We start from the raw sequence: 13264 nt of genomic DNA on the forward strand, positions 1-13264 counted from the left end.
CTACAGCTTTTCTGAACATTTATACTACTGAATCCCTCAATTTATTTCCAGTGAAGCCTTTATTCTTAAATCCATATAAATAAATTAGGCATCTGAACAGAAGGGAGCACTTTCTGATTGTTAAGAATTGATTAGTATGCTATAAATGCTCATAAATGTAAATATCTCTATAAGGAACATTTATCTGATGTAGTCCATTTCCTTTTTGACCTTTGGAGATCTCTTTCAATTCTGATCGCTGTGCAGGTCATCAGATTAGTAACACGTACATGCAGATCTTGGAGGGTTGTATGAGTCTTCTCTGGCTTTCTAGCCTTTTAATGTTGTCAACAGAAAAAGGCAAGTTTTCTGTGGTGAAAGGCTCATTTTGGTACAAATTTTAAAGACAAAATCCTATCAATAGCATTAATTACTGCAATGCAATTTAGTTATAACAATATGTATAAAATTGAGAAATGCCTTAAAAGTACCTGAAAACATAAATATAATATACATTCAGAAGTTAGGTATGCTATATGTGAGATTATTTGATAACCTAGTAATATCCCTTTTTTTATAACAATAATACAAAGTTTAATTCAATTATCACAAACTAATTTTTTCTAAAAAGATTTTTTTTTCCACAAGACCGAAGCAATAGCACCATCTAGAAGAAGTACATTTTCAGTTATGTGTTAATCTTTTCACATCTATCTTTTTCCTCTTTCCTTCCTACTGTGTGGAAGAGGGCCCTAATGTGCTTCTCGGTATCCTAATTTGGTCAAATTTGGGTAGACTTTTATTACTTTTATTATTTGCATAAGGTGTTAGAAATTTAACTTAAATTCATATCCCTCCATCTAAAATAAGGTCTCAATAAAACTTTTCAGTGAAATAATTGTCATAAAGAATTAATTAGCATTTTTTTTCCTTTACAACAGACTGAGAAATGGCTGAACCGTCCTTTACATTTTTCCAAAGGATGAAGACAGAATCAGATACTTGGCAGAAAAAGTCTATACAAATAGATAAATCCTAGAAAAGTATAAGAAACTGAGAATGGACCTTTAAATAGAAAACGCTGAAAAATTTGAGATAAGCCTTGATAAACCATCCAGGATATGTGTTCCTATCAATAACATCGGGCCAATATTAACATGTCACATGAAAATAGCGTAGCTTGCAAAAAATTCCATCTCATATAATACCACGATAATCCTGATAAAATTTTCTCCCATAGAAAAGATAATGACATAAAATTTTATCTGTATGCAATGAAGAGTTACTCAAGTGTGCAGTACATAAAAAGCAAGTTTCACTGATCCTGGATCAGTAAATGGCCCAACTCATTGAATGTTTAAACTCGTTCTCTGAGCAGAGAATGAATGATTGAACATCCCTCTCTGAGTATCTCTGCCGGTAATATAAATTCAGGATCAAATTCAATAATGTTTTTGGTATGGATATTTATGCTTTACATTTGGAGTTGCAGTCTCTAATTCTGCAGTTGAACCTACCTGACACCTGAGCTGAAGAAGCCTCATAGACTGCCCAACACCATTTTTGTGTTGCACCAATTAGTGTGACTAACATAATACTTGAACCAAGATTTCACAGATTCCAGACGCAGGTTTCCTGTCAAACTCTTTAAAAGTGTGTTACAGAAGACAAGGTCATAGATGCACCTTGTAGCTAGGAAGAAAGGCGAGCATTTTTCTGTCCTTTGCTTCATAGTGATCATAAAAACTTGCATCAGCTTCTTAAACTTTATCTGATGCTGTTACAGGCTACACCTGTAATCTACAACAAACTTGATTTTTTTTTTTTTTACTACGAGTAAGTCTGTTGTCTGTGTCTTCCCCCACAAAATTTGAATTGCTCTTTTAGTTTCCCTGGCCCTTGGCCATAAAGTAGCAATTGAATTAGAAACTGTAGGGGAAGTCAAATATCATGGAGAGCAAAGGACAAGCCTGGTCTGTTGCTCTTGTCAAAAATACGTGCCTTTTAAATCTTCTTGCACAAGCTGGAATTTTCTCCATGTGAGAAGTTCTGTGGTGATGCTTCTTGCATAACTGCAGTTCAAGTACGAGGTGAGACAACCATGACAAGCATAAGTAACGACACAGATCTATGCTGTGTGAAGGAGCTTCGTACATAGATACCTGAGCTAGCCCCAAGCAGTGCTGACAAATCACGTGGCACACAGAGCATCCTGTTCTAGAAAATAAACCATGCTTCGCACAGGCAGCTTGCAGCTCAGGCTCCTTCAGGCCACGGTGATTATCCTGTTGGAAATTCCTGTTTGGGATTGAGTGGGATCAGTGTTACTTTGGGAGCATCCATACTATGCTCCGTGGCACACTGCAGACATACCTGATGATACTTTCACTGCTCCATGAGGAGACAGAATCGCCAAATAGGAGACTGTAAAATTGTAGTAGTAAACAAACTGCCTAAAGCTCATGTTTCCTCACACGTAGAGTGCCTTCCTTGTGTATAACCTAAATTTTGGACAACCTGGAGAAGTCGTAAATTTACAAAGCATAGAAAACACTACTCCACAGCTTCAGATGAGAAGTGTTTTGGACCTTACATCTTCTGTGGACCTATAGGTGGCAACTGTCACAACTGCACAACTGAGGCCTGGCACCTTATGCAATATGAATATGGTAAAAAGACCTGTTATGTACCAGTTGATTTTTCTTCTCAGCACAATTTGGGAGAGAATCAATAACAAAAATGGCACACCAAAACCAAGAAACATGTTATATGAACTCCCTAAGTTTTGATTTTTTTTCTTTTGAGTCAGTTTATAAAGAGTAGGACCACAACATATGCCTTTAATACATTTAAAAATGTATTAAATGTAACTAATTTAGATTTTTTATTTCATGTTCTAAGTACAAAGAAGCAGAACATTAGTATTTAGTGCTCTTTTAATTAAAATAGCAGTTTACTCTAAGCCCTGGAATTAATTACTTTTTGAACTGCTTCTCTGCTTTACTAATAATGTTTGACAGTTTTAAAACAGAATAGCTAAACTTGAGGCCATTCATTTTAGAAAGATGGTGCAGAATACATGGAGTAAGCTGAATTATAATTTAAAAAACTGCCATGTGCAAGTGCATACTATTCATTTAACCATGAAGACCTCTGTGAAAATTTGCATGTGTGCACTGTGAATGAAAGGCCATTCAAAAGATGGAAATGAAAGCTAATTTTAACATTATTGACCTAATGATACTAAATGTTACCCTAGCTATGACTTTAAAGACAGCTGATTATTTTCCATTAGCCCACCCCTTGGAAAGAAATAGTTTGCATTTTACGGGAAATTTGTACTAAAAATGCTGGAGCTTAACACCTTTTTCTTAAATATGAAGAAGTGTTATAGGACTTAAATGACAGGACATGCATTTTAAACTAGAAACTGAGAAAAGTTTTCACCTGGTAACAACTTACTGATGTAAATAATAGTTAAGGAAAGACTCTGTATTTGTAGTTATTTTCTTGGAGAAATTACAACCTTAATACCTACTAATGCTTTGTCACAAAGTGTAATACAATCATTTTGCCTCACTTAGAATATTTTAATGCTAGTCTCCTAAAAGTCAAGCTCCCGTGTATGCAGAAGAAGAAAAACATCCCGGATAACTTCAGGAGTTAACAAAGTAGGCTCCTACATAAGGCAAGTGGCCTCTGGAAGCAGTAAGAAGACTGAAGAAAGGACAGCCGTGGCATCAGTGTGTCCTGTGCCATTATAGACAGGGACTGGATGCGTGAACCACATGCAATACTGTTGAGGTTTGACTCCAGCAGGCAGCTCAGCACCACACAGCAGCTCACTTACTCCCCTCCAGTGGGATGGGGGAGAGAATCAGAAAGGTAAAGGTAAGAAAACGCTTTGGTTGAGCTAAAGACAGTGTAACAAGTAAAGCAAAAGCTGCTCAAGCAAGCAAAGCAAAATAAGGAATTAATTCACTGCTTCCCATGGGCAGGCAGGTGTTCAGCCATCTCCAGGAAAGCAGGGCTCCGTCATGCGTAACCGTTACTTGGGAAGACAAATGCCGTCACTCCGAACATTCAACCTCTTTCTCTTTCTTCTTCCACACAGTTTTTATTGCTGAGCATGATGTCACGTGCTATGGGATATCCCTTTCGTTTACTGGGGTCAGCTGTCCCAGCTGTGTCCCTTTCCAACTTTTTGTGCACCCCCAGCCTACTTGCTGGAGGGGTGGTGTGGAAAGCAGAAAAGGCCGTGATGCTGTGTAAGCACTGCTCAGCAATAAAAAACACATCCCTGTATTGTCAACACTGTTTTAGTTGCAAATCTAAAACATAGCACAATACAAGCTATTATGAAGAAAATTAACTCTATCCCAGCCAAAACCAGTACAGATACACAGGAAGGAGTCTCTTCCAGACATTTGGGGTACTAACAAATACTCCCTGCAGCAGCAGTTGCCAAACCACTTGTGTAGATGCTGCTAGAGCAGTGACTCTTTGGAGTACTTTGCATGTTCTGCTCAGGTCAACTGTCCCCATTTTGGGGACGCTAGCACTTGAATTTGCTTTTATTGCTAAGAACCTCAGGGTGATTCTCTTTTTTTGTTCTGGTATTTAATAGCAGAGCTTCCTGGATTTTTAAGTATTTGTAATCAAGAATTTATACCTGAGAAGAGTTAAGTCTGCAACGTTATCCATTAATATCCAAATATCTCCATTAGGAGTGTGTTGCACTTGCCTTCATATATCTACTCTTTCCATCCCCTGCAAACATTCTGTTTTCTCCCCATCTCAAGCTTAAGAACAGAACAATATAAACTCTAAACTAGGTGCTAATCTAGAAGCTAGTAATTAAAATAGGACTTCGTTTGGGATGATAAATGTGTACCCAACATCTTCAGTGAAATGTTGCTGTTTTACACCTGCTGATGAAGCTAGGTTTCTCCTTCTAATTCAGTGTTCTTGTATAACTCTTCCTCTTTTATAGAACCATAGAATCGTAGAATAGATTTGGAAGTGATCTTAAAGATCATCTAGTTCCAACCCCCCTGCCATGGGCAGGGACACCTCCCACTAGACTAAGTGGCTCAAAGCCCAATCCAGCCTGGCCTTGAACACTTCCAAGGATGGGGCATCCAAAACTTCTCTGAGCAACCTGTTCCAGTGTCTCACCACCCTCACAGTAAAGAATTTTTTCCTAATATCTAATATAAATCTACCCTCTTTCAGTTTAAAACCATTACCCCTCATCCTGTCACAACACTCCCTGATAAAGAGTCCCTCCCTATCTTTTCTGTAGCCCCTTTTAGGTACTGGAAGGCTATAAGGTGTCCCCCGAGTCCTCTCTTCTCCAGGTTGAACAACCTCAACTCTCTCAGCCTGTCTTCACAGGAGAGGTGTTTCAGCCCTCTCATCATTTTTGTGGCCCTCCTCTGGACTTACTCCAACAGGTCCGTGTCCTTCCTATGTTGGGGGCCACAGAGCTGGATGTAGTACTCCTGGTGAGGCCTCACAAGAGCAGAGTAGAGGGGCAGAATCACCTCCTTCATCCTGCTGGCCACACTTCTTTTGATGCAGCCCAGGATCCTGTTGGCTTTCTGGGCTGCAAGCGCACGTTGCCAGCTCATGTTGAGCTTCTCATCGACCAACACCCCCAAGTCCTTCTCCTCAGGCCTGCTCTCAATCCATGCTCCACCCAGCCTGTATTGGTGCTTGGGATTGCCCCGAGCCAGGTGCAGGACCTTGCACTTGGCCTTGTTGAATTTCATAAGGGTTGCACAGGCCTACTTCTCAAGCCAGTCCAGGTCCCTCTGGACAGCATCCCTTTCTTCCAGTGTGTCGACTGCTCCACACAGCTTGATGTTGTTGGCAAATTGTTGAGGGTGCACTCGATCTCCCTGTTCATGTTGCCAACAAAGATATTAAACAGCACTGATCCCAGTACCAACCCCTGAGGAACTCCACTCATCACTGGTTGCCACTTGGACATTGAGCCATTGACCACAACTTTTTGACTGTGGCCATCTAGTAAATTCAGCCAATTCTTTATACAATTTTCTGTCATCTCAATCTAGTTTTCAATACATCATTTATTTACTTGTAGCTTTGCTATATATTTTACATCTATAACTCCTGTGCTAGGTATAGCAAAGATGCTGACTTAGCAGTTAGCAAATTGCATGCAGCATTCAAATTCCTTTTCTGTAAGAGATTATAAATAAGTGCCCTTTTTGAACCAGGTCTACAGTAATGAATATTTTCATGGTGCCTAACAATAACTAATTAGAGTCCAAAATATGTGATCTTCCACTGCCTCTCTTGCTCTCTCACAAGGCTGAAAAGTTTGGTAAGACAGTGCGTTTCATGCTTTTCTTTCCATAGCCCGATATGACAAACATTCCATCTAAATAATAAAGACGACCTACTCTGCCTCCATAGTGTAAAAAAAACCTATTTGTCTTAAAATGTAATTTGAGTCTTATTAACAGTCCTCTGGGAAAATGCATTTAATCACTGTGTTCTGCTGGAACACTAATGAAATAAAAATTAGTTGAACTTTCCAATTTTTTTTTTTTAATTCCATACTATTAGGTAGGAGAAAGGGTGTTGCTTTGTCTTAATAAGGTCATTTATTTTGTCAATGCCAAACCGAATATTTAATGAGCTTCAGGAAAATATGTAAGTATCTTTATAAGTAAATTCAACTTTGCCTTAAGATGCAATGAAGAACAAGTATGTATAGTCCCTACATATGTCACATTATTTTAAAATACAGTTTTCAGGTGGCATACATTTACCCTAAATACAGCTATAGGAAAAGGAGTGCAGGGAAAGCTGCAATGGGATGGCCCAGAGGTAAGTGCAGATGAATCAGCTAATATTTAATGACACCAGAACACGGCTATAGAGTCCACTTTATCTGCATATTGTGATGAGGTCCCAATGGCATCAATCATTAGGCTATAATTTATTACCACAATAGTTATCTGCCTTATTTCCAGACATTTTCTATCCACGCATGGCAGACCAATAGGTGAATGAATGCTGTTATTGTATTCGCACATGAGTAATTAAAGATGATACAGGAGGAATTTTCTATTCCCCTGTGACTCAAAAGGGAAAGTTCTTCAGAAGAGCAACAGGAACAAGACCCAAAACTGTCTTACTTGCTTGGACAGAAAGCTCCTGCACTTCATCGGCAGCTTCTGTTGGCTACCTATGGGCACTGGAGTCCTATGGAGTATGCAGTCACTTGATTTTATTGAGAAATCCGTTCTACAGTTTACATTTCACTGCTCCACTTTGGAGCCTTGCAGTTTTATCAGATGCTTTCATTCTGGATTAACATTTTCTACAATTGGCATCATATGGGGAGGATTCTTTTGTCCCTCCTTTTTTTAGGATTGAGCAAAATCTCTGTAAGAACTCCATTTAATTCCAGTAAATATGGAAACGAATGCTCTGATTTGTATGAGTATTCATACTTGAATTGGCATAGTTCAAAAAAGATGAAGTTAGAAACCTCAAAGTTGGCTTGTTTCTAGTCTTCATTACACAAGATAAAACAGTGCTATTATGAATACTTAATTCCAAAACTATGCATATGACTATGTTTATGCATTTATGTAGCAATTGATTTTAGGAAGATTTAAAAATGTGAAATATAGTTTAGGATATAAAAGTGAAAGATGTCCTAGATATTTTACAAGTCTGAAAAATTCACACACTTTTGTTTGTGTGAATATGAATCACAGAGGAGCATATTTTCCCATCCAAGGGATTACTTTCAGGATTTAAAAACCGGTAGGTATATAAGCATTTTGAACCGTTCTTAACAATTCTTAACAATTCTTTGAATCCTTTAATATCATATTGTTCTTGAATCTAACATATTCTTTCTTACTATTAAATAGCAGGTTTAATAATAAAGTAATTACAGGACTGTTAAAATATTTACCATTCATATATAATTATATATTTGTAATTTATTACTTCACAATAAATATCAGATATTTTTAACTCTTTAATGCATTTGCCCAACAACATTCTGTTGAAAACAGTGTTTCTTTTCGTTTTGCAATAGATCTTAGTTTATTATACCAATTATTCATTATATGGTGGTTATTAGGTTTGAAAGGTCATGCTTAACCATGATATAAAGATCTGACTCTTCCATCTCAAACAAGGGTCAGTCAATGTTATGTGGTACCAAAATTTAGTAGAATTTTCTTACTGTAGCGGTAGTGATTTGGATTAGACTGATCTATGTAAAAGAGATTTTGACTTTCATACAACATGCCCATTGTGTGGAAAATAGCTGGAAGATATTCTTTAGAAAAAATGTAAGTAGCATAAGTTTTTGTTGTGTGGTAAGTTATAGAAGTTTTGTAAGGAGTAAGTTGTTCATTTTAAAATTAGTTTTAGCTTCTGCCATTTCAGTTTTCAATTTTTAATTAAGCATATTCCCATGGTTTATCTTCCACAGTTGTCTTCCAATTCTTAACCTGTGATTGATGATTCAGAACATAATCTTGGGAAAGATTTACCATGAGATTCATGTACTCTTACAGTTGTTTCTTTGAAAACAGATTATTTATATTTTTTTCTTGTTCGTTGTTCTCTTTTTTAGCATTAGTTATTTTGGCCAGAGAGTAGTAATCACTGGATGCTGAATCCAATAGTAAGCTACTAGATGAGTTGGAAAGGAGAAAATGTTTTCAAATATTCCTGCTTTAACACCAGCAACAAGCATGGAATTTCAAGAGCTTTTTCAGATGCCAATATGTCTATGTTTAATTCATAGATCAAGTCACCAATATGTCAATTATTACAAAAAAAATTCCCATATTCTGTACTAAGAAATTCCATCAGGAATGGCTCTTTTTCTTTAAATAGTAAAATCAAAGGTTCTTCAAACCCTTAATTTAAGTGCCAGATAATCTCAGCCTGAAATTTGGAATCCTGTCTGGCACTTTCGCAAGTATCATCTGTTCCAGAGAGGATAGTCAGCAGTGGTTTTCTAGGTCAGTGGTCTCCAAACTTTTTTGATCATGAAACCCTATCAGTAAAAGATTTTTGAACATGCACCCCCAATATAAGTATATTTATTTATAAATTATATACACGTACCACTGCACTAATGTATTTTGTACATTATAAAACTTATTAAAAAAACAGAAATTAAAAAGGATGGGCTAGAGATGAAACAAACACTATTTTAAAAATATATTTTTCATTTTGTTTAACAATGGTGCAAAAAATATTTTCTTTCCGTACCCCTATGGATTGTATTGTGCATCCTGTGAGTGCACAATCTCCCGCCTTTTTGGAGACCACTGTTCTAGATAAAACAAAGAAAACTGAGTACAGCAGGGAACCTTGCCAATTCCTGTACCACACAACAAATACATTTTAATTCATTCCATTGCAGAGTGAGACTAAATCAAACAGTAAGAAAAGAAAAAAAAAAAAAAAAAGTAAGCATCCTGTGGAAGAGAAGTCTATTATGTCACTGAAATTGTGGGGTATTGTGTAAATCCAAATTGCACTTAGTAAATCCTAGGCTGATTATGAGTAACTCTGCAGGTAAAAAGTATAAATTTTTTCTTCTTTGCTTTTTTAAAATGCTTTCTTTTCATATTCAAGTATTATCACCCAGGCTAGCTTATAGAAGGGAAACACACTTAAATTTCCAAGAAAAGTTTGTGAGAAGACGTGTTCTAACCCTGCTGTGTTCAAGAAAGTTTTGTTGGAGGGTGCAGACCTAGACTCCTCCTGCACTTACAGGAGAGAGGTCTGCGAATGCCCAGAAAATGGATAATGAGAAAATAGATCTGGTTTTAAGGGACCAAAAGGTGCCATTATTCTGATATCAAACAGGGACCAGTGTCTATATATATTATGCCTCTCGGTAGGTGTTTCAGTACAAAAGGAATGGAGCGTATTTCAGTTTTTCTTGTTTCAGCTTCTACCCCAGTTGAAAGAAGTATTGGGTAAGTCCACATTAATAAATAACTCAGTGCAAAAGGAGCTTACCTGAAAGGTGAAATGGTTGATACTGAGATCTCCATGCCTTCTCTGTATCTGTTTTAAGGGGTATTTATTTAGCATCAGTTTTACTCTGCTCCCGTGGACTGCATGCCCTTTAGAAGCTGGAAAACAGACTCTGCTCCTGGAACACATCTCTCAGCTTAGTTTCATCCATAAGTAATACAGCTCACACACTCAAAGACTGCTCCAATTTGCAATCCAAAATACGGTAAGTGGGGGCAATTGGAAGATTCATTTCAAAACCACATTCCTAATCTGAACTAAAACACAAACGTAGATGTGCTGGTCGGTTTGGTAGCTCATTTTAGCGTTTCCAAATGTCACACTGTGTATAGCTGTATTATTCTGAGCCTGTAGTTTGGATCTGCTATGTTCTAGCTACAAAATAACATTTACAAAGAGATCGTGACGAAAAGTGCATCTGTGATTACATACGTCAGTACGGAATTCACACTGTTTTTTAAAAAAGTGTAGAGAAGTGAAATATCGCTCTCTGATTTCTTTTCCACCCTCAGATGGGTAGACTGCTCTCCACAAATCAGGAAGCCGATGTCTCCTCCATTTCATGACTTCACTCTTTCTTACAGTTCGAGAAGTCTGTCGGTAGGAATGTGTGAGTAACTCATGGCTACTTTGAATCCTTTGAGTCTTTTACCTACACAAAGAGGAATTAATTAACTTAGTCATTAAGGGGCGTAGTTAGAACAGTAGTCAACGGCAAAGCAGGGACAGGACAAGACTATCTGAAATAGCCAAGAAAAGGTATAAATGCTGTTTTCATAAGAAAGATTTTAACGGAGAAAGGTACAGGGGCAATTTACCCTTCATGCCTCCGTGTTGGGGAATTTTCAACTGAGACTGAATAATTTTCCATTTTAATTGAAACTGAATAATCTCCTCTTGTTCAAGGAGAAAGTAATCCAGATACATTGTCTAATTCTATTACATGTTACAAATGAAAGCAAGCTAATTTAATCCTGAATACTAAGGAGTTTCTTTTTCTCACTAACCATAAAAATGAAACTATTCCTCTCCTTTATGCTCCATTGTCCCTCAGTGCTTACAGAATCACAGAATCATGGAATGGGTGAGGTGGGAAGGGACATCTGGAGGTCGTTTGGTCCAACACTCCTGCTCAGGTAAACAGGTAAGCAGGTAAACATCTAGATTAACCACAGAAGGGGGAAAGCAAGGAAGATTTTTTTTTCTTTTCTTGTGACTGAAACAGTAGTATAACACAGTTCAGAGGCCAAAACTTCTCATCTGTCTATTAAAGTGTCCGGTCCTTCACTTAGCTCTCAATAGGAGACTCTACATGACTGTTTCTGACAAAACTGTTCGAAATATTTTCGTCCTTGTCTTTTTTTCCTTTTGTAATCTCAATTTCAAAATGTTCCATAGTGCTTAAATTGGTCTCCAAATGGTTGATCTCCTTTCAGCTATGTGAACCATCCTCAGGCAGATCAGTGTCTTAGGTTAGCCTAAAGGTGTTAGACCACAGGAAGGAAGTGCTTCATATCTTGCTGAATAGAATATTCTGAGTTCAAACAAACTCCCATAAAAATCAATAGAAAAACTCAGCTGTGAAAGTGAGAGAGGCTGACAGAATGTGTTATATGAAGAGATTACCATGTAACGGATGGTTTAAAACTACAAAGAATAACATTTTATGTACTGAATCAAGGAACACAATTGTGTTTGGTTGTCTTGCTTATTTTTAAAAATAAGATTTCAGCTGACATTCAATAAAGAACTAATAAAAGTACATTTCTAATCTAAAAGTGTGGCTGTCATTCCGTGTAATAAAATAAGGCAATGTTTTTACTCTAAGGAAAATGCAAAACTTAAAACTTCGGAAAAAACTTAAACCCATTTAAAAATCAATAGGACTGTTACCCAGTAAAATCCCAAGGATTCCAAACAATACTAAGATGTCGTTTGAGACAATTATTTATGGTCACTATTCTTTTCCTTTTTTTTTCTTTTTTTTTTTTTTTGTTACATTTCATGTTTTATTAAATGTGAATCCCTTTCTCCCTTTTTTAGTTTACTGACTAGTAGAATTATAAGGGTATGGTTACTGTTTAATTAAGGATGCAAAAACTACACGCTAAGTGTATAAATATTTACCCATACCATATTTACCCAGGGTAGTGAAAGGTGCATGCTGACTGACGAGCTACTGCCTTTTTAGAAAGAGTATTTATCAAAACTCATATAAACAGATTTTGCAACAATTTGAGACACCAAGCAAAAAAGGTAGTGGTGAAGACTTTAGTAGTTGTACAAAGTTCAAAATTTCAGACTTTCTCCGGGAGGGAGATCTATTGAGGCAAAAAGTGATTTTAACCAGTCTCTAACTTACAAACCCTGCATGCTTGCTTATAAACACATTTGAACAAGCTTTTAGCATCCAGCTGTGTAAATCCTGAGATATCCCCTTAAGGTCTTGTTCACAGAACATGCAATGGTCACTGTGGCCATTCCTCAGCTATTTTGTGGATGTCTCAGTCCGTAACAACAGTGACTGATTACATTTGGGCATATTTTAAACTTACCTGGTAAGTATGCTATTCATCAATACTAATGCAAAGGTGTCCTTAAAATTCAGAGTTCCAATCAAAAGAGATCTAAGATCTTTAAGGATGAAAACTTCCTATTTCAGAAAAGGAAAAATGTTGAAGCTTGCTGTTATATGATGTGACACAGCACAATTTCCCAGAACAGCAAAATCAGCTGTTTTGTGCCTACTTGTTCTATAACCTTTTTTTTTTTTTTTTTAAGTAACTATAACTTGAAACTTAGCCATATGGATGTCTGCATCATCCTGCAGAAGAAACATCTGACTGTCTATAAACACTCCTATGGCTGTTTTCAACACTATCTTTTTTTAGTTACTCTACTGTTGCTTGACTAAAGCAGACTGCACATCTGTATTATAGAAGTTTATCCTATGGATAAATCAGATGCCTTTCAATTACTGCACAAATAAAGTTCTTTAACTTAAGGCGGGAGAGACTAGGGAAGGTCAGAGAAAGTGCTGAGAGGGATAGAAAGCAGAGTAGGACAGTTTATTAAGATTAACAGCTGCAGAGAATGTTGCTAATAGCAAGACAGATTACAGAAAACACAGGTGAATCCTTTCACGGAGTCTTATATCCTCTATATTCCTTCTTATTAGGAGCTTACTGCATAGCCCTGTAGCTGAATCCTGTGCCCGTCTCACCCA

This window comes from Vanellus vanellus (genome assembly GCF_965231255.1).
Source record: "Vanellus vanellus genome assembly, chromosome: 2".
NCBI lineage: Eukaryota > Metazoa > Chordata > Aves > Charadriiformes > Charadriidae > Vanellus > Vanellus vanellus.